At 46.4% G+C, this 23,167-nt stretch overlaps 1 long non-coding RNA gene across 1 annotated transcript in view; it reads left to right on the top strand.

The window, feature by feature from the left end:
- LOC138855147 (uncharacterized) overlaps nt 1-23,167 on the top strand; it is a 116,734-nt gene that overhangs the window by 29,511 nt on the left and 64,056 nt on the right. The window lies entirely within an intron of this gene.

Genomic DNA, 23,167 nt, shown 5'->3' with positions numbered 1-23,167 from the left:
GGCTCTAGGATTGAGGGGAAGGGGGAGATGATAGGTAGGACTGAGGCAGGTGAGAGTGCCGAATTTCCTTGACGTCCATTGCTGCTGCCCCGAGCCAGTGATGACGTGCTCTACCTGCGAGTAAAATCTTATGAGCCCCACAACGTCCAGCAGCTGGGTTAAGCCCTGGCTCTTCTCACCCCCTGGTGACACTCCTCTCACAAAACCTATTCTCGCTGAATCCCACAAGGGTCTTTTCTTAACATAAAAGATAGCTAAGGTGAGAGTTAAGTCAGGTTTGCCAGCGTCCTCCCTGGCTTCACTCTTCAAAAGTTTGACATGTGATGTATCAGCAGGAGGCAATATTTTCAACTTTGGACACTTTTATTACTACGTTTGATCTTTTAAGATCTTTATCAAGTCACTTGTGTTCTGAAGATGAGAATACTTGACACTACATACCTGGAGTCTACCTGGAGGGTATTCCGGGGATCAACGCCCCCGCCGCCCGGTCCACGGCCAGGCTTCCCGGTGGATCAGGCCCTGATCTTCCAGGGAAGATAAACAACACACATGAAACCCGACATTGTCGGTTACAAAAGGTACAAACAATATTGTAGGAAAGACACTTGCAGAGCAAGCTTATATTTTGACAGAATTAAACTCTATATAGAGATTTATCAAGTTAATGACTTTATAAAGCTGCACATACACAGAGTAATGTTATTCTCACACTGGAAGCTTGTTGTGCACTCTCCTATTTTTTTCGGTTCGCATACTTATTCGTATTTACAAAACGAATATTAATGAAGATGGAAGTGTGGCATCTGCTTGTTAGACACAGAAATGAGCGTCCCTGGTGGTTTGACCAGGTGGTGTTACTCCCTGTCTAGAGGCGTGATCCTAGTTGTGTGACCCTGGTGGTGTTACCCTGTCTAGTTGTGTGACCTAGTGTATCCCAAGTGGTGTGCCCCAAGGTGGTGTGATCCTGGTAGTGTGATCCCCCTCCTTGTGGTGTGATCTCTAGCGTGATACAGGTAGTGTTGTGGTTCTGGTAGTGTGATCCCCCCTTGTGGTGTGGTTCTGGTGGTGTGAAACTGCCTCCTAACCACACTGACATCCTCAATAGTCTTCACACTTGACACACCATACACACACACTGTTTCATATTCAGCTCGAGCGGTGCTGGAAAGTATTCCCCTACTGGATTGCTCAAGCGTTAAATGTTAATTAAAACTTTACCTGTTCACACGGGAGGTGCCATAGGTGAGGTAAAGGGAAAGAGTGGTTACCATAAAGGCTTCCTAGCCATCCCCGCTGATCACACAGGTGGTGCCATATGTAAAGCAGAGAGGGGAAAAAAAAGTGTTTACCTTAAAGTGCTTCCCAGCCCAGCCATCCCCGTTGTTAGAGATATAAAAGTTCCCCCAGCTAACCCGAGGCGTTAATGTTGTGTATACACGCTGTTATTGTTAATAGCCCACCCTGGACGGGGGCCATGATACTTGTGATGCAATACCAGTATCTTTGCAAGGTTTAATCACCACCACCAGATGTTGGACAAACGAAATGTGAACTCTACCCGATGGACAGTTGTCACACCTTGCGTCATTAAGTACTGGAATGCGGTAAAATGAATTGAGAGACAACTCAGAAATATTCAAGAAATGTCAAATCATTTTATCCACAGTGGCATAATACAATGAACTGATACTGTTTTCCCCTGCCCATCAAACCTGATTATTTTCCGTTCACCGGATAGTGTGTGATCCTTATGGGTTTTTATCGCACAACCATGATTATTATTATACAGTATTCCTTTACACTCGCGTCATCAGTTTTCCCCGGCGAGGGGAAACTCATCCACCACCTTCAGAATGGATTTTGTTAAAGTTATATATAAAAATGGTGGGTGTGCGCGCGGGTGAATCCTCCGAGTTTTCCAGGAAAGTTGTATTGCTTCCTTTGTGAGTTAAATATTGGAGGAGGGTGGAGATGAAGTGTGCTCCCTGGGGAACCTCCAGCACCACCTCCACTCATCTCAGTAATGGCGCCTTTTTCTCCTCATTAGCTTTATTATCTGCCCAAGTTGGGCCAGGGTCGACCCATTCATTCACACTAATGGAATGTCTAGAAACACAACCTCTCTTAACACCAGCCTCTTCTTCTAACACTTGGCTCTTCTAACACCAATCTCTCCTAACACCAACACACGTTTCTTTGTATTTAAACCCATTTTTCTATATACGGTATTTGAATGACAAATCATTCTTTAATAAGATAAAATATTAGTAAGGCAGTAATGCACAGTGACGAGCGTAGGTTTTTAAAGGTGGTGAATGGAAAATGTGGATCAGTCAAGGTGAAGGACTCTTGATCCAGCGAACCGGACTTATCCTCCCATTACCTTGGTCGAAACGTGTTACCTCTCATTTCCCAGGTGCTGTACGATCTCTTCGAGTTTATTACTCCCAGTATAAGTAAAAATAAAATAATATTTTCTAACAAGTGGACAATGTGAGAGACCGAAAAACAGGACCAAGTGTGTGTGTAAGAGAATGTGTGTAATCAATTGTAGTCTGCCTTATTGTGGTTGCAGGGGACGAGTCATAGCTCCTGGCCCCGAAAATTCACTGGTTGCTACTAGGTCCACTCTCTCCCTGCTTCATAAACTTTATCATACCTCTTTTTAAAGCTATGTATGGTACCTGTGTGTGTGTGTGTGAGTGAATATGTGTGTGTGTGTGTGTGTAGGTTGAAGGTGATGTATCATACTGCGGCACTGTTTACTCCACAATATTACGTTCAGACAACACTTCCACTGAGGAAAGGCCTTCATGTCGCTGAAGACTTCTTATCCAGCCAGTTGCAACTACAACCCCTAACCTTCCACGGGTTAAACCAATGGCTGGTGAAACGTTTCCTCAATAGAGATTCCCAAATGTGGCATAAGTGTCTCATTCTTCAATTTGTCCGTTCCAAACCATTTTCTCCGCAAATATAATAATAATAATAATAATAATAATAATAATAATAATAATAATAATGGCACAATATCCATGGTGTGTTAAGGTTCTGCTCACAAGCTGATTATAACATTCACAACAATTAGGATTTACGCGTAAGAACGTAATTACTTAATCTGTGGATTTACAGATTTTTGTAAACAGTTGCTTCTTGGAGATAGAATGATGGGGATGTAGTTTTCTCTGAAGGAATCTTGTAGGTGAGTAGTGTTGAGTGTTACATGACGTAAATAACAAAAAAGGCACAATACCGTGACTGGAACGATACACAAATAACCCGCAATCGTGTTATTACGATTTCGTGAGTCATAGAAGAAAGGAGCTTACGACGACGTTTCGGTCCGAAACGTCGTCGTAAGCTCCTCTCTTCTATGTGAGGGTTATTTGTGTTACATGACGTAATAGAGGAGGAGCACTACAGCAGGCTTACTGGCCCATACTAGGCAGGTCTTTCTTAAACCCAAACCTACTAATAAAAATATTTGCCCAACCCTGTTAACCCATGTGCAAGTCCCACTCAAATCTAACTCCTCTCACTTGTATATTTATCTAACCAACCCAAGGTTTTAGCTTGAGTAACCCCACCAGGCAGACTGTTCTACACATCGACTTTATTTAACCTACCCAAGGTTTTAGCTTCAGTAACCCCACAGGTAGACTTCCACTCATCGACTTTATCTAACCTACCCAAAGTTTTAGCTTCAGTAACCCCACAGGTAGACTTCCACTCATCGACTTTATCTGACCTACCCAAAGTTTTAGCTTCAGTAACCCCACAGGTAGACTTCCACTCATCGACTTTATCTAACCTACCCAAAGTTTTAGCTTCAGTAACCCCACAGGTAGACTTCCACTCATCGACTTTATCTAACCTACCCAAGGTTTTAGCTTCAGTAACCCCACAGGTAGACTGTTCCGCTCATCGACTTTAACCTACCCAAGGTTTCAGCTTCAATAACCCTACCAGGCAGACTGTTCCACTTATCGACTATATTTCCAAACCGTTCGTATATCCTTTCTAAATCTTGGCATCGCACAGGAGTAACTTATTTCTTCTGTGTTGGAAATGGTATATAATACAGACAGTTTGAAGATTAAGACACATGTGCAACAGTTGGGTATCCTTGTTGTTGAGACATTTCCTCACACAGGAGACTTCTTCAGTCAGATACAGAGGCAGCAGGTGTAGTGAAATGAAGATGATGTAATCAGTCAACCTTGGAGAAATAGTATTTGAGGTTGTTAGTCCCTTAGCCAGGCTGAGGGCCACTACCATCACCCCGTGCTTGGTGAGGACGCTACCATCACCCCGTGCTTGGTGAGGACGCTACCATCACCCCGTGCTTGGTGTGGACGCTACCATCACCCCGTGCTTGGTGTGGACGCTACCATCACCCCGTGCTTGGTGTGGACGCTACCATCACCCCGTGCTTGGTGTGGACGCTACCATCACCCCGTGCTTGGTGTGGACGCTACCATCACCCCGTGCTTGTGTGGACGCTACCATGTGCTTGGTGAGGACGCTACCATCACCCCGTGCTTGGTGTGGACGCTACCATCACCCCGTGCTTGGTGTGGACGCTACCATCACCCCGTGCTTGGTGTGGACGCTACCATCACCCCGTGCTTGGTGTAGAGGCTACGCTACCATCACCCCGTGCTTGGTGCTTGGTGTGGACGCTACCATCACCCCGTGCTTGGTGTGGACGCTACCATCACCCCGTGCTTGGTGTGGACGCTACCATCACCCCGTGCTTGGTGTGGACGCTACCATCACCCCGTGCTTGGTGTGGACGCTACCATCACCCCGTGCTTCGCGTGGACGCAACAATCACCCCGTGAATGACAAGTGTGGCAGCTACACGGTGATGGAAGGTCGTGGTTAATATTTGCGAGTCGTCGACAACAGGACAATAATGAGAGTTTTTGTGGCAGCTCATTGTGAGATATGCACTTAATTATACCTTTATTAGTGAGAGATTGCCGCTACCATCATGCTTGGTGAGGACGCCCATCACCCCGTGCTTGGTGAGGACGCTACCATCACCCCGTGCTTGGTGAGGACGCTATCACCCCATGCTTGGTGAGGACGCTACCATCACCCCGTGCTTGGTGTGGACGCTACCATCACCCCGTGCTTGGTGTGGACGCTACCATCACCCCGTGCTTGGTGAGGACGCTACCATCACCCCGTGCTTGGTGTGGACGCTACCATCACCCCGTGCTTGGTGTGGACGCTACCATCACCCCGTGCTTGGTGTGGACGCTACCATCACCCCGTGCTTGGTGTAGAGGCTACCATCACCCCGTGCTTGGTGTGGACGCTACCATCACCCCGTGCTTGGTGTGGACGCTACCATAACAGAGGCTACCATCACCCCGTGCTTGGTGTGGACGCTACCATCACCCCGTGCTTGGTGTAGAGGCTACCATCACCCCGTGCTTGGTGTGGACGCTACCATCACCCCGTGCTTGGTGTGGACGCTACCATCACCCTGTGCTTGGTGTGGAGGCTACCATCACCCCGTGCTTGGTGTGGACGCTACCATCACCCCGTGCTTGGTGTGGTCGCTACCATAACCCCGTGCTTGGTGTAGAGGCTACCATCACCCCGTGCTTGGTGTGGACGCTACCATCACCCCGTGCTTGGTGTAGAGGCTACCATCACCCCGTGCTTGGTGTGGACGCTACCATCACCCCGTGCTTGGTGTGGACGCTACCATAACCCCGTGCTTGGTGTAGAGGCTACCATCACCCCGTGCTTGGTGTGGACGCTACCATCACCCAGTGCTTGGTGTGGACGTAGTGGAGAGTGTTTGACGTATTCATGAGGGAGCCGCTGGTGGAGTGTTGGAGGTATTGGTGCTGCTGGTGGGGTGTTGGTTCTGCTGAGTGTTGGAGGTATTGGTGTCGTGTTGGTGCTGCTGGTGGAGTGTTGGAGGTATTGGTGTCGTGTTGGTTCTACTGGTGTTGGAGGTACTGGTGCCGTGTTGTTGTTGCTGGTGGAGTGTTGGAGGTATTGGTGTGGTGTTGCTGGTGGAGTGTTGGAGGTATTGGTGTGGTGTTGTTGGTGGAGTGTTGGAGGTATTGGTGTGGTGTTGGTGCTGCTGGTGGAGTGTTGGAGGTATTGGTGTGGTGTTGTTGGTGGAGTGTTGGAGGTATTGGTGTGATGTTGGTGCTGCTGGTGGAGTGTTGGAAGTATTGGTGTGGTGTTGGTGCCGTTGGTAGAGTGTTGGAGGTATTGGTGTGGTGTTGGCGCTGCTGTTGGGGGCGTAGCCTGTGGTGGGGAGTGGGTGATGGAGTTTTCCAGGTAGCTGTGCTGGAGAGGTGAGGTAAACTTGTTAAGCTGCCGTAGCTGCTGAACCCTAGTGGAGTACTGGACGACGTCTTGGATGTCCTGCTGAAGTCTCCCATCTCAGGTTGACACATTTCATTACCTCACGTTAGGTATAATATTTGTGTGAGGGAGTATGACGCGGAAACCCATTCTGTGTGATGAATTATGGCAGGGTAACCCATTCTGTGTGATGAATTATGACAGGGAAACGCATTCTGTGTGATGAATTATGGCAGGGTAACCCATTCTGTGTGATGAATTATGACGGAAACGCATTCTGTGTGATGAATTATGGCAGGGTAACCCATTCTGTGTGATGAATTATGACAGGGAAACGCATTCTGTGTGATGAATTATGGCAGGGTAACCCATTCTGTGTGATGAATTATGACAGGGAAACGCATTCTGTGTGATGAATTATGGCAGGGTAACCCATTCTGTGTGATGAATTATGACAGGGAAACGCATTCTGTGTGATGAATTATGGCAGGGTAACCCATTCTGTGTGATGAATTATGACAGGGAAACGCATTCTGTGTGATGAATTATGGCAGGGTAACCCATTCTGTGTGATGAATTATGACAGGGAAACGCATTCTGTGTGATGAATTATGGCAGGGTAACCCATTCTGTGTGATGAATTATGACAGGGAAACGCATTCTGTGTGATGAATTATGGCAGGGTAACCCATTCTGTGTGATGAATTATGACAGGGAAACGCATTCTGTGTGATGAATTATGGCAGGGTAACCCATTCTGTGTGATGAATTATGACAGGGAAACGCATTCTGTGTGATGAATTATGGCAGGGTAACCCATTCTGTGTGATGAATTATGGCAGGGAAACCCATTCTGTGTGATGAATTATGGCAGGGAAACCCATTCTGTGTGATGAATTATGGCAGGGTAACCCATTCTGTGTGATGAATTATGACAGGGAAACGCATTCTGTGTGATGAATTATGGCAGGGTAACCCATTCTGTGTGATGAATTATGACAGGGAAACGCATTCTGTGTGATGAATTATGGCAGGGTAACCCATTCTGTGTGATGAATTATGACAGGGAAACGCATTCTGTGTGATGAATTATGGCAGGGTAACCCATTCTGTGTGATGAATTATGACAGGGAAACGCATTCTGTGTGATGAATTATGGCAGGGTAACCCATTCTGTGTGATGAATTATGACAGGGAAACGCATTCTGTGTGATGAATTATGGCAGGGTAACCCATTCTGTGTGATGAATTATGGCAGGGAAACGCATTCTGTGTGATGAATTATGGCAGGGTAACCCATTCTGTGTGATGAATTATGACAGGGAAACGCATTCTGTGTGATGAATTATGGCAGGGTAACCCATTCTGTGTGATGAATTATGACAGGGAAACGCATTCTGTGTGATGAATTATGGCAGGGTAACCCATTCTGTGTGATGAATTATGGCAGGGTAACCCATTCTGTGTGATGAATTATGACAGGGAAACGCATTCTGTGTGATGAATTATGACAGGGAAACGCATTCTGTGTGATGAATTATGGCAGGGTAACCCATTCTGTGTGATGAATTATGACAGGGAAACGCATTCTGTGTGATGAATTATGGCAGGGTAACCCATTCTGTGTGATGAATTATGGCAGGGTAACCCATTCTGTGTGATGAATTATGACAGGGAAACGCATTCTGTGTGATGAATTATGACAGGGAAACGCATTCTGTGTGATGAATTATGGCAGGGTAACCCATTCTGTGTGATGAATTATGACAGGGAAACGCATTCTGTGTGATGAATTATGGCAGGGTAACCCATTCTGTGTGATGAATTATGACAGGGAAACGCATTCTGTGTGATGAATTATGGCAGGGTAACCCATTCTGTGTGATGAATTATGGCAGGGTAACCCATTCTGTGTGATGAATTGTGGCAGGGTAACCCATTCTGTGTGATGAATTGTGGCAGGGTAACCCATTCTGTGTGATGAATTATGGCAGGGAAACCCATGCTGTGTGATGGAACATGTCACAGACCCATGCTATGTGATGAATTATGACAGGGAAACCCATGCTGTGTGATGGAACATGATACAGACCCATGTTATGTGATGAATTATAACATGGAACGTAAGTAGTTGTTTCAAGAGGAAAATGGATCACACTCTCCAGCATGTGCTTGATCATCTGAGTTATGATGGCTATGTGGGTTCTGCGGGCCGCCAGCACCAACAGCCCGGTTGACCAGGCGGTGGACAGGCCGCTCTGTGAGGACAGAACTCGAGTGTCAGAATAGGTAGCAGCACACTGCTGATGTACACAGTATTGTTAATAGCCGGGAAAATACCAGAAACCATTCATGTGTTTTCCTGTGTTGAACTTTCAAGGAGAGATTACCTTGACGCTGGTGAAGGGCTCTTGATCCAAGGAATTAATACTACTCTTCCCTTGGATTAAATCTGGTTATCATTCTACAGGCCCTGTGTTAACTCCTAAGTGCTTCCATGTATATAGCTCCTCCCCAGGTCAAGGTAACATAAGTCTCAGTAATCCCAAGGTACTCGTTATTAGATAAAAAATTTGTTTATGCAAATCGCTAAACCCGTGTGGATCATTGAGCGGTAATTTATAAGGCAGAAATAACACGGAGGCGAGAAGTGCGTGTGAGGGCGCGTGTGTTGCTGGCTATGATCAACATCATAAATAATATTCACTGCTAAATGAACACTTTACATCAAGACTCAGGCTCTGAACACCTCAAGATGACTGACTTCTCAACTACCATAGCTGTTTACCTGGAGAGAGTTCCGGGGGTCAACGCCCCCGCGGACTCAACACTTCAAGACCTCCGCTTCTTCAACTGTCCCGGGTATATTAAACATCTCTGCGACTAAAGAGTAATGCTACGCAAGCGAATTGTCTCTGCAGTAAAGATGTCTACATGTTGCACACGTGCCTTGGTATTATGTACCATTAATATAATGATAAATGTTAAATACTGTGCGTATAGTGGACATTTATGACACACATTCACATGCTTGAGTGTTAGAATATTTGTCAAGTTCCCAGTGTGGCAGGTTTCTTGTATTCCTTCCCAGTCCTCTATTTTTTTATTGTGTGTGTGTGTGTGTGTGTGTGTGTGTGTGTGTGTGTGTGTGTGTGTGTGTGTGTGTGTGTGTGTGTGTACTCACCTAATTGTACTCACCTAATTGTGGTTGCAGGGGTCGAGACTCAGCTCCTGGCCCCGCCTCTTCACTGATCGCTACTGGATCCTCTCTCTCTCTGCTTCCTGAGCTTTGTCATACCTCTTCTTAAAACTATGTATGGTTCCTGCCTCCACTACTTCACTTGCTAGGCTATTCCACTTGCTGACAACTCTATGACTGAAGAAATACTTCCTAACGTCCCTGTGACTCGTCTGAGTCTTCAGCTTCCAGTTGTGACCCCTTGTCCCTGTGTCCCCTCTCTGGAATATCCTATCTCTGTCCACCTTGTCTATTCCCCGCAGTATCTTGTATGTCGTTATCATGTCTCCCCTGACCCTTCTGTCCTCCAGTGTCGTCAGTCCGATTTCCCTTAACCTTTCCTCGTACGACATTCCCTTGAGCTCTGGGACTAGCCTTGTTGCAAACCTTTGTACTTTCTCTAACTTCTTGACGTGCTTGACCAGGTGTGGGTTCCAGACTGGTGCTGCATACTCCAGTATGGGCCTAACATACACAGTGTACAGTGTCTTGAACGATTCCTTATTAAGGTATTGGAACGCTATTCTCAGGTTTGCCAGGCGCCCGTATGCTGCAGCGGTTATTTGGTTGATGTGTGCCTCCGGTGATGTGCTCGGTGTTATGGTCACCCCAAGGTCTTTCTCCCTGAGTGAGGTCTGTAGTCTTTGTCCACCTAGCCTATACTCTGTCTGCGGTCTTCTTTGCCCCTCCCCAATCTTCATGACTTTGCATTTGGCTGGATTGTGTGTGTGTGTGTGTGTGTGTGTGTGTGTGTGTGTGTGTGTGTGTGTGTGTGTGTGTGTGTGTGTGTGTGTGTGTGTGTGTGTGTGTGTGTGTGTGTACTTACCATGAATGTTAGTGTGTGTGTGTGTGTGTCTGCATCAGTTGGAGATTTGCGTTGCATGGGCTTTGCATTGTGATCGATAGACTATTGTACTTGAAGGGATGAAGGGAGGGATCAGTAGGAGAGAGAGAGAGGGAAAGATAAAGATGGGGCGTGAGAGGAAGGAAGCAGTAAGAGAGAGAAAGAGGAAGGGGAATGAGGAGGCTGGGCGTGGGAGAAAGGAAGCCATAGAAGGGAATGGGAGGACTGAACATGAGTAATAAAGAGAGAGAGAGAGAGAGAGGAAGTGGAGGATGGGTTGTAGGGAAAGATTTAGGTACAGGTACACATAAATGCAGTTACACAAATTATCATACATAGTAATAAGTGTAAATTACTCAGGGTAACCCCCAAAAAGTCAAAGTGGCATAGATTGCGACGCAGAAACACAGCAGACTTGCTGCGTTGTAACTTACCACATGGTGGGTCCACGCAGTTCAAACTCGCATCATTGATTACTGTTGTGATAACCCTACCTGTTATCGTTATTATTATTATTAAGGTACATAATTTGCACCTGGAAAATCCTGGAGAGTGTGTTCAGCAGCCTCCCACCGTGCAGAAGGGGGAATTATCAATAGGCCCCTGGATGCCTTCAAGAGGGAGCTGGACAGATACTTAGTCACTGCCGGACCAACCGGGCTGTGGTTCGTACGTTGGACTACGTCCGGCTAGCAGTAACAGCCTGGTCAGGCCCTGATCCACCGGGAGGCCTGGTCGTAGACCGGGCCGAGGGGACGTTGATCCCCGGAATACCCTTCAGGTAGATCTCAAACCCGCACACCGAAATTACTCGGTATAAAAGCGAGAGGCTTGGCAGATAGTACAGAGTATTCCCAATAAAAAGCAGGGGGTGTGATGAGTACACTAAGAGAGAACTCGATAGGTGTCAGAGGTCCTCGACTTGTCAACGCCTTCCCTTCCTGTGTAAGGAGTATTATCAACAAAGCTCTGGCTGTCTTCAAGAGAGGACGTGATTAGTTCCCGAAATCAGTCCTTGATTAGGACTGTAGTTCGTACGTTGGACTGCGTGCGGCCAGCACCAACAGACTAGTCGATCAGGCCAGCAGCCAGGTTTAGTCTGGCTGCGTGAGGGCGATGGTCCCCGTTAACGGCATGCGGAACAACCGCTGCTGTAGAACCCAGCACTCAGCGCTAACTACTGATCACACCTTAGTAATGTTAACACAACGTTGTATGCTGGTGGAGAGCCAGTCATCACTGTCATATATGAACACCTAGGACATCAAGTAGGCTATTGTTGTTGGTGTCAGAGATGCCAAACATATATTGATTAAGGGTCCTCACTGGCGAGAAGACTCCGCAAGTACGGATGCGTGTGTGTGTGTGTGTGTGTGTGTGTGACTGGAATTATGCTGGTGTGTACAGAGTGAGGTAAAAGACCCAGATGAACGTGGACGCGCCAGGGGAAGGAGACTACTCAGGCAAGATGAAAGAGTTTCACTGATTGTCTGAAAACTTTGCCTAAAGAAAAGTTTCCGTGAATGACGTCTCCATCTTTGGCTATCAAGTTGGTTTCTGAGGGTTAACTCATGCGTGTTAGCTGGCCGACGTGTGTCCATGCGTGCGTGCGTGCGTGTAGTGTATGGTTTATTTGTTTTTAAGTACAGGAGTAGCGCTGATGTTCGCGTGCGTGTCCTTGTATATACATCTGCGTGTTTACCTGTAGCTGGGGACGCTGTTTTTGTGATGGAAACAGTTTACAAACCCGACAAGATGAAGAGATATTTGTGTAACATTTGGGAATATTTATTGGAGACTATTTTGCTGGATCGTGTTATAACAGCGATTAATTTGTCTAAGTTATTTTTATGCTACTCTAGTAACACCTTTTATAACCTTTACTCATGTGCAAGTTGATTGTTCTACCCCGTGTATTGCTACTACTATTACTACTACTGCTACTACTACTACTAATATTACTAGTACTACTACTACCAGTAATATGATACCTCACTCTAAGCCTATATATGCCGTCTGTGTCAATGTATCGTGTGTAACTACTAGATAAGGCTCCTGGAGAGCGAAACGTTGCCACAGTTAAATGTCACATTAGTTGCACTTGTGTTCACATTACAAACTAGTCCCACTAATTCTCCTTGTCTGTGTCTTGTCATGGCGGTGTAGATAGGTTTGTGTTTGAGTGCTTGTTGAGGAGCCTTCCAGTTTGTGACCCGGTGAGGCGGTGTGAGAGGCGGGAGACTTGCCAGTGTGAGAGATGACACAGGTGTGAGGTCACAGGTGTGTTTGAGTGGTGAGGCTGAGTGGTATGTTTGAGTGGGGTGGACTGAGAGGGCTGAAGATAACTTGAGAGTATTTGCTCTTCGTGTCTATGAGTTAATTCTCCTCTCTACGGCTCTTTTCCTCTTGCTCTTCCTGTTAGTGTAACTCTAATACATACATACCCTTGATATACCTTTGAAGAGTTTCGAGAGCTTCACTACTCTCGGAGCCCGGTCAGGAGCCAGGCTCGTCTGGTGCTTACATGGGAACTTTTTTTTATATAGGGCAGTGTAGCACCCTAGTGGCTGTTTTTAGAAGCAAGGAAATGTCTTGGAGAGGTTCTGGAGTGGGAGGGGCAGACACATATCTGATAATTATCTCTTAATGCTTCCAGGGATGATGTCCCTTACGACCTGGTCTCAGACCATGTCTCCTATATTGAGAATAGGTAAAGATCATAAACTATTACGAGACACTTGCATGCATGTTTTCCCTCTCCTGTAACCCACTTCATTTCCAATGATTTGCCCTTTTCTCCTCTGCTGATGTTTTTGAGTATCTTAAACGTCGTGATTATATCTCCTTTGGATCTTGGCTTATCTAATAACAAGAGATGTAACTCTTTTAGTTTGGCCTTGTTTCTCATTCCCTTCAACTTTGCTACCAGTCTGGCGCTACATGTTAACACTTTTCTCAACATTTTTGTGTCCTTATCTGTGTGCATGCTGCAAGGTAACGCTATCTTTATGTAAGTATGTATGTTTGTAAGTATGTGTGTATGTATGTAGTGTACATCTTTTAATGGCTTCTCGGTTAGATTTCTAAAAGTTGGTCTTACAGTCGCTAGTCGTAGTTCTTCTGCTGACGGTTTTTATATGTAACTTGGTGAATAGATTCGGGGTGATGTTTACCTCTGGTTCCTTATTGAACAGTCACTGTGTTGTTTCTGGCTGCCTTTCCTCCGTTTCTCATTCTACGACCTTGCGCTTTGCGGGATTGAAATGGAACAGCCACTTCTTGTTATTTGTCTAGAGACTACTGTTGGCTTGATGTATTTAAAGCCTCTAAACTTCACCAGAGTTATCAAGGCCGCATTTTATCTTTACACCATCAATCAAGAATGCTTTAATTCTCGAACTGTTGATTAAATCCAGCATAATATACTCGAGGCATATGTTATGTATACAGAGAGAGAGATATACCTCTCTGTAAATATTCCCTCTTCAGGGATTTTGTGTGTGTGTGTGTGTGTGTGTGTGTGTGTGTGAGAAAGAGAGGTGTGGCACTAAAGCCTGGCTCACCCTGGTTCATAGAGTCAGCAGGTGGTGGCGACGGTGTGGGGAGAGGCTTGTTTGGACCATGCTAATTGGGGGTTGGGGAGCGGTGGCGGCAGGTGTGTGTACTCACCTATATGTAAGCGCTTATATGTGGTTGCAGTGGTCGAGTCTCGGCTCCTGGTCCTGCCTGGTCACTACTAGGTTCTCTCTCCTGGGCTTCGAGAGCCTTATCATACCTCTTCTGAAAGCTGTGTATGGATCTTGCCTCTACCACTTCACTCTCCAGGTTGTCCCACTTTCTGGCTACTCTAAGACTGAAGAAATACTTCCTAACATCATTATGACTCATCTTAGTCTTCAACTTTTAGCTGCACCCTCGTGTCCGTCTTTTCCATCTCAACAATCTATCCCTAGTCGCCCTTGTCAGTTCCTCTCAGTATTTTGTAAATTATTGTATCAGCCGTAGTCCTGTCTACCAGTATTGTCAGTCTGTGTGTGTGTACTCTGTTTCACTTGTTTGTGGTTGTAGGGTTCGTGTCACAGCTCTTGGCCCCGCCTTTTCGCTGGTCACTAGTAAGTCCACTCTTTCCCTGTTTCATGAGCTTTATCGTATGTGTGTGTGAAGGGGGGGAGGTGAATGGTGAAGATCGATGAGGATTTGGTACGTTTGAGAGTAGCCTGGCTGTTTGAGAGTAGCCTGGCTGTTTGAGAGTAGCCTGTCTGTTTGAGAGTAGCCTGTCTGAGAGTAGCCTGTCTGTTTGAGAGTAGCCTGTCTGTTTGAGAGTAGCCTGTCTGTTTGAGAGTAGCCTGTCTGTTTGAGAGTAGCCTGGCTGTTTGAGAGTAGCCTGTCTGTTTGAGAGTAGCCTGTCTGTTTGAGAGTAGCCTGTCTGTTTGAGAGTAGCCTGTCTGTTTGAGAGTAGCCTGGCTGTTTGAGAGTAGCCTGTCTGTTTGAGAGTAGCCTGTCTGTTTGAGAGTAGCCTGTCTGTTTGAGAGTAGCCTGTCTGTTTGAGAGTAGCCTGTCTGTTTGAGAGTAGCCTGTCTGTTTGAGAGTAGCCTGGCTGTTTGAGAGTAGCCTGGCTGTTTGAGAGTAGCCTGTCTGTTTGAGAGTAGCCTGTCTGTTTGAGAGTAGCCTGTCTGTTTGAGAGTAGCCTGTCTGAGAGTAGCATGGCTGTTTGAGAGTAGCCTGTTTGAGAGTAGCCTGGCTGCTTGAGAGTAGCCTGTCTGTTTGAGAGTAGCCTGGCTGTTTGAGAGTAGCCTGTCTGAGAGTAGCCTGGCTGTTTGAGAGTAGCCTGTCTGTTTGAGAGTAGCCTGGCTGTTTGAGAGTAGCCTGTCTGTTTGAGAGTAGCCTGTCTGTTTGAGAGTAGCCTGTCTGTTTGAGAGTAGCCTGTCTGTTTGAGAGTAGCCTGGCTGTTTGAGAGTAGCCTGGCTGTTTGAGAGTAGCCTGTCTGTTTGAGAGTAGCCTGTCTGTTTGAGAGTAGCCTGTCTGTTTGAGAGTAGCCTGTCTGTTTGAGAGTAGCCTGTCTGTTTGAGAGTAGCCTGTCTGTTTGAGAGTAGCCTGGCTGTTTGAGAGTAGCCTGTCTGTTTGAGAGTAGCCTGGCTGTTTGAGAGTAGCCTGGTTGTTTGAGAGTAGCCTGGTTGTTTGAGAGTAGCCTGTCTGAGAATAGCCTGTCTGTTTGAGAGTAGCCTGGCTGTTTGAGAGTAGCCTGGCTGTTTGAGAGTAAATGGCTGTCTGAGAGTAGCCTGGCTGTTTGAGAGTAGCCTGGCTGTTTGAGAGTAGCCTGGCTGTTTGAGAGTAGCCTGGCTGTTTGAGAGTAGCCTGTCTGTTTGAGAGTAGCCTGGCTGTTTGAGAGTAGCCTGTCTGTTTGAGAGTAGCCTGTCTGTTTGAGAGTAGCCTGTCTGTTTGAGAGTAGCCTGTCTGTTTGAGAGTAGCCTGGCTGTTTGAGAGTAGCCTGGCTGTTTGAGAGTAGCCTGGCTGTCCTCTGAATCTGTATGCAACATAATTCACATTTTCCCTTACGCTCTCTCCCTCCCTCCTTAGACTCGGCCTCTGTGTACTTCAAGACAGTTCCCAGCGGTCCCAGACAATCACTAGTGGCCCGGGATATAGACAGTTGTGACCTCAAGACACACACACACACACACACACACACACACACACACACACACACACACACACACACACACACACACACACACACACACACACACACACACACAGACACACACACACACACACACACACACACACACACACACACACACCTTAGCCTATTGTATAAAGAAGATCACTGGAAAAATAGTATACGCTTGGAACAACAGTCGTTCAGTCCTTTAATGTGTGTGGTGCGTGTTCTTGTGTTTATAGTGGAGAGTGAGCAGGTGCAGTGAGGACGAGATGGTGGAGCTGGGAAGCTGTACATGACACAACCTCACAGGAAACTCTGGTTAACATTCTACCTCTCTCTCTCTCTCTGTCTCTCTGTCTCTCTGTCTCTCTGTCTCTCTCTCTCTCTCTCTCTCTCTCTCTCTCTCTCTCTCTCTCTCTCTCTCTCTCTCTCTCTCTCGAGCAAAACTACTTCGGAAATAGAACTATCATTCCTTACTAATGTTGCGTCACTGAATACGGAAATGGCGCTTAAAATTGCAAATTCTCTCCATCTATAAAGATACAGACTCAGGCCAGTTGCTGTTATCTTTGACCTGGGAAGGGAGGGAGGGAGGAGGGTCAGTAAACCGTACAGAGGACAGACTCTTCACTGAAACCAACTTCGTAATTCCTTAAAACTTACATACAGTTCACTATAGCCACAGTGCTCAGTAGTTTAACGAAATGCATTCAGTTTCCTTCAGCCACTCGAGTGTTGTTATGGTTATGTTCGTTGTCTGCAGCACAAAAAGCGTGAAGTGAAACGCATTTCTTTCTCCGAGGCTCAGACATGATCAAAAATTGTAGTCCGGTGTTATTTACAGTTGGAAATATGTTCTGTCTTACCTCATGTGAAAACCTTAAGCTTGGCACTAGTTTATTTTATAGAGTTGTGATGTTTAGGTGTATTAGTGTGCAACACACACACACACACACACACACACACACACACACACACACACACACACACACACACACACACACACACACACACACACACAGTTGGAAGCTGAAGACACAGATGAATCACAGGGATGTTAGGAAGTATTTCTTCAGCCACAGAGTAGTCAGTAAGTGGAATAGTTTGGGAAGCGATGTAGTGGAGGCAGGATCCATACATAGCTTTAAGCAGAGGTATGATAAAGCTCACGGCTCAGGGAGAGTGACCTAGTAGCGATCAGTGAAGAGGCGGGGCCAGGAGCTCGGACTCGACCCCCGCAACCTCAACTAGGTGAGTACAACTAGGTGAGTACACGTACGTACGTACGTACGTTACACGGCGGAATTGTAGCCCAGCAGAATGAATAGTGAGTTATACTGTTGTACTTAACAGTGGTACTATGTAAGTAGCTGTTACAAGATATTACACTATAAGGAGTTCCTAACCGGGGGTATGGATACCAAGTATTGGGGTATGGGAACCAAATGTTAGGGCATGGGAACCAAATGTTAGGGCATGGGAACCAAATACTAGGGTATGGGAACCAAATGCTAGGGTATGGGAACCAAATGTTAGGGCATGGGAACCAAATGTTAGGGCATGGGAACCAAATACTAGGGTATGGGAACCAAATGCTAGGGTATGGGAACCAAATGTTAGGGCATGGGAACCAAATGTTAGGGCATGGGAACCAAATGTTAGGGCATGGGAACCAAATGTTAGGGCATGGGAACCAAATGTTAGGGCATGGGAACCAAATGCTAGGGTATGGGAACCAAATGCTAGGGTATGGGAACCAAATGCTAGGGTATGGGAACCAAATGTTAGGGCATGGGAACCAAATGCTAGGGTATGGGAACCAAATGCTAGGGCATGGGAACCAAATGTTAGGGCATGGGAACCAAATGCTAGGGTATGGGAACCAAATGCTAGGGTATGGGAACCAAATGCTAGGGCATGGGAACCAAATGTTAGGGCATGGGAACCAAATGCTAGGGTATGGGAACCAAATGCTAGGGTATGGGAACCAAATGCTAGGGTATGGAAACCAAATACTAGGGTATGGGAACCAAATACTAGGGTATGGGAACCAAATGCTAGGGTATGGGAACCAAATACTGGGGTATGGGAACCAAATGCTAGGGTAAGGGAACCAAATGTTAGGGTATGGGAACCAAATACTGGGGTATGGGAACCAAATGCTAGGGTATGGGAACCAAATCCTAGGGTATGGGAACCAAATACTAGGGTATGGGAACCAAATACTAGGGTATGGGAACCAAATGCTAGGGTATGGGAACCAAATACTGGGGTATGGGAACCAAATGCTAGGGTATGGGAACCAAATGTTAGGGTATGGGAACCAAATACTGGGGTATTGGAACCAAATGCTAGGGTATGGGAACCAAATGCTAGGGTATGGGAACCAAATGCTAGGGTATGGGAACCAAATACTAGGGTATGGGAACCAAATGCTAGGGTATGGGAACCAAATGCTAGGGTATGGGAACCAAATACTGGGGTATGGGAACCAAATGCTAGGGTATGGGAACCAAATGCTAGGGCATGGGAACGAAATGCTAGGGTATGGGAACCAAATACTGGGGTATGGGAACCAAATACTGGGGTATGGGAACCAAATGCTAGGGTATGGGAACCAAATGCTAGGGCATGGGAACCAAATGCTAGGGTATGGGGACGAAATGCTAGGGTATGGGAACCAAATGCTAGGGTATGGGAACCAAATACTAGGGCATGGGAACCAAATGCTAGGGTATGGGAATCAGATGCTAGGGCATGGGAACCAAATGCTAGGGTATGGGAACCAAATACTATGGTATGGGAACCAAATGCTAGGGTATGGGAACGAAATGCTAGGGTATGGGAACCAAATGCTAGGGTATGGGAACCAAATACTATTGTATGGGAACCAAATGCTAGGGTATGGGAACCAAATGCTAGGGTATGGGAACCAAATGTTAGGGTATGGGAACCAAATACTAGGGTATGGGAACCAAATACTAGGGTATGGGAACCAAATGCTAGGGTATGGGAACTAAATACTAGGGTATGGGAACCAAATACTAGGGTATGGGAACCAAATACTAGGGTATGGGAACCAAATACTAGGGTATGGGAACCAAATACTAGGGTATGGGAACCAAATACTAGGGTATGGGAACCAAATGCTAGGGTATGGGAACCAAATGCTAGGGTATGGGAACCAAATACTAGGGTATGGGAACCAAATACTAGGGTATGGGAACCAAATGCTAGGGTATGGGAACCAAATGCTAGGGTATGGGAACCAAATACTAGGGTATGGGAACCAAATACTAGGGTATGGGAACCAAATACTAGGGTATGGGAACCAAATACTAGGGTATGGGAACCAAATACTAGGGTATGGGAACCAAATGCTAGGGTATGGGAACCAAATACTAGGGTATGGGAACCAAATACTAGGGTATGGGAACCAAATACTAGGGTATGGGAACCAAATACTAGAGTATGGGAACCAAATACTGCCAGGGTATGGGAACCAAATACTGGGGTATGGGAGCCAAATACTAGGGTATGGGAACCAAATACTTCCAGGGTATGGGAACCAAATACTGGGGTATGGGAGCCAAATACTAGGGTATGGGAACCAAATACTAGGGTATGGGAACCAAATACTAGAGTATGGGAACCAAATACTTCCAGGGTATGGGAACCAAATACTGGGGTATGGGCACCAAATACTAGGGTATGGGAACCAAATACTAGGGTATGGGGACCAAATACTGGGGTATGGGAACCAAATACTAGGGTATGGGAACCAAATACTAGGGTATGGGAACTAAATACTAGGGTATGGAAACCAAATACTTGGGTATGGGAACCAAATACTAGGGTATGGGAACCAAATACTAGGGTATGGGAACCAAATACTAGGGTATGGGAACCAAATACTAGGGTATGGGAACCAAATACTAGGGTATGGGAACCAAATACTAGGGTATGGGAACCAAATACTAGGGTATGGGAACTAAATACTAGGGTATGGGAACCAAATACTAGGGTATGGGTATGGGAACCAAATACTAGGGTATGGGAACCAAATACTAGGGTATGGGAACCAAATACTAGGGTATGGGAACCAAATACTGGGGTATGGGAACCAAATACTAGGGTATGGGAACCAAATACTTCTAGGGTATGGGAACCAAATACTGGGGTATGGGAACCAAATACTAGGGTATGGGAACCAAATACTAGGGTATGGGGACCAAATACTGGGGTATGGGAACCAAATACTAGGGTATGGGAACCAAATACTACTAGGGTACGGGAACCAAATACTGGGGTATGGGAACCAAATACTGGGGGTATGGGATCCAAATACTAGGGTATGGGAACCAAATACTAGGGTATGGGGACCAAATACTGGGGTATGGGAACCAAATGCTAGGGTATGGGAACCAAATACTAGGGTATGGGAACCAAATACTGGGGTATGGGAACCAAATACTAGGGTATGGGAACCAAATACTTCTAGGGTATGGGAACCAAATACTGGGGTATGGGAACCAAATACTGGGGTATGGGAACCAAATACTGGGGTATGGGAACCAAGTACTGGGGGTATGGGTCTCCGTCTTTGAACAATTTGCCGTTTTCTGTAAATATATATTAAGTGTAAAGTATAACCAAGCTGTTGATATCTTTTGGAGTCATACTGGTACCTAACAGGACTGGAGATGATGATAGGGATTTCCAGAGTCTGGTGGAGTTGGTATGGACACATGTTGGTCAATCAGTTTATTGGGCGACTGTAATCGTAAAAAAGGTTAAGAATCTCTGCGTGACTAGTAGTAAGTGTTAGAAGTTAATATAGTACTTAGTCACTGGTAAAAGTTAGTACACTAGTAAGTCACTGTTAGACAATACACTAGAAAGGCAATGTTAGACAAAACGACTTTGGTAAAGACCAAAAAGGTGTTGTGTGGTTGAGACTAGAGGCTGCCACAAGTACCGTGGAAAGCCTAACTTTACCATTAAAACCAGAATAAATTGTGGCTGCAGGTGCTGTGTGGCCCAGTGATGCGTGCTTAACAGTGTAGAGAGCCTGGCTGGGGGAAGGTTGTAGGAGGTGGGCGTGTAGGAAGGGTTAAAGGTTGGGGATGGAAGAAGGGTTTTAAAGGGTAGGGGGAAGAGTTAGAATTTGGGGGTGGGAGGTTGTTGGACAAGGGAAGAAGTTGTAGGAGAGGGTGAGGTGGTGGTGGTAGTGCCCAGTATTGAGTATTTCTTCCTGTGAAGCTGGGAGGGTGAACGTTAATAAACTTGTACATGAGTAGCACCACCACATCCTGTGATTCTTCCTGCTCCAGGTTGCTGCTACAGTGGCTACCTGGTTCCCTGACAATGTTATCTTCCTGCTCCAGGTTGCTGCTACAGTGGCTACCTGGTTCCCTGACAATGTTATCTTCCTGCTCCAGGTTGCTGCTACAGTGGCTACCTGGTTCTCTGACAATGTTATCTTCCTGCTCCAGGTTGCTGCTACAGTGGCTACCTGGTTCCCTGACAATGTTATCTTCCTGTTCCAGGTTGCTGCTACAGTGGCTACCTGGTTCCCTGACAATGTTATCTTCCTGCTCCAGGTTGCTGCTACAGTGGCTACCTGGTTCCCTGACAATGTTATCTTCCTGCTCCAGGTTGCTGCTACAGTGGCTACCTGGTTCCCTGACAATGTTATCTTCCTGTTCCAGGTTGCTGCTACAGTGGCTACCTGGTTCCCTGACAATGTTATCTTCCTGCTCTAGGTTGCTGCTACAGTGGCTACCTGGTTCTCTGACAATGTTATCTTCCAGCTCCAGGTTGCTGCTACAGTGGCTACCTGGTTCTCTGACAATGTTATCTTCCTGCTCCAGGTTGCTGCTACAGTGGCTAACTGGTTCCCTGATAATGTTATCTTCCTGCTCCAGGTTGCTGCTACAGTGGCTACCTGGTTCCCTGACAATGTTATCTTCCTGCTCCAGGTTGCTGCTACAGTGGCTACCTGGTTCTCTGACAATGTTATCTTCCTGCTCCAGGTTGCTGCTACAGTGGCTACCTGGTTCCCTGACAGTGTTATCTTCCTGCTCCAGGTTGCTGCTATAGTGGCTACATGGTTCCCTGACAATGTTATCTTCCTGCTCCAGGTTGCTGCTACAGTGGCTACCTGGTTCCCTGACAGTGTTATCTTTCTGATCCAGGTTGCTGCTACAGTGGCTACCTGGTTCCCTGGCAATGTTATCTTCCTGCTCCAGGTTGCTGCTACAGTGGCTACCTGGTTCCCTGACAATGTTATCTTTCTGCTCCAGGTTGCTGCTACAGTGGCTACCCGGTTCTCTGACAATGTTATCTTCCTGCTCCAGGTTGCTGTTACAGTGGCTACCTGGTTCTCTGACAATGTTATCTTCCTGCTCCAGGTTGCTGTTACAGTGGCTACCTGGTTCTCTGACAATGTTATCTTCCTGCTCCAGGTTGCTGCTACAGTGGCTACCTGGTTCCCTGACAATGTTATCTTCCTGCTCCAGGTTGCTGCTACAGTGGCTACCTGGTTCCCCGACAATGTTGTATTCTAAGTTGTCACTACAATGGCCTAGGACAGACCGAAACATCGTCTAAGTGAATGTCATAGGAATGCACTTAGAAGTTTGAGTGGATCTGTAACTATAACAACATGAACGTAGATAAGCGTATATACGGAGTAACTGCAAGTTGCTCCGTGTGTGTGTGTGTATATATATATATATATATATATATATATATATATATATATATATATATATATATATATATATATATATATATATATATATATATATAGAAAGAGAGAGAGTAAAAGTCCACAAGGACATATAAGGGTGTACAAGGACATATAAGGGCGAGTGATTGGGTGAGAGCGTGCAGTGAGGCAGTGCATGGAAGCACCAGTAACCAACTTAGCCCTCAGGACAAACACAGAGCAGTGCCCTTACCCCTCACCTCCGCCCTCCCTCGCCCTTACCCCCACTACCCCCTCCCCCTTCCCCCAGCCTGGCCACTCCCCCGCCTCCGCAGCTCCCGGAGGCCACCACACGTCCACCACCAA

Source organism: Cherax quadricarinatus, chromosome 83 (genome assembly GCF_038502225.1).
Source record: "Cherax quadricarinatus isolate ZL_2023a chromosome 83, ASM3850222v1, whole genome shotgun sequence".
Taxonomy (NCBI): Eukaryota; Metazoa; Arthropoda; class Malacostraca; order Decapoda; family Parastacidae; genus Cherax; species Cherax quadricarinatus.
This window is presented reverse-complemented; position numbering and strand designations above follow the sequence as displayed.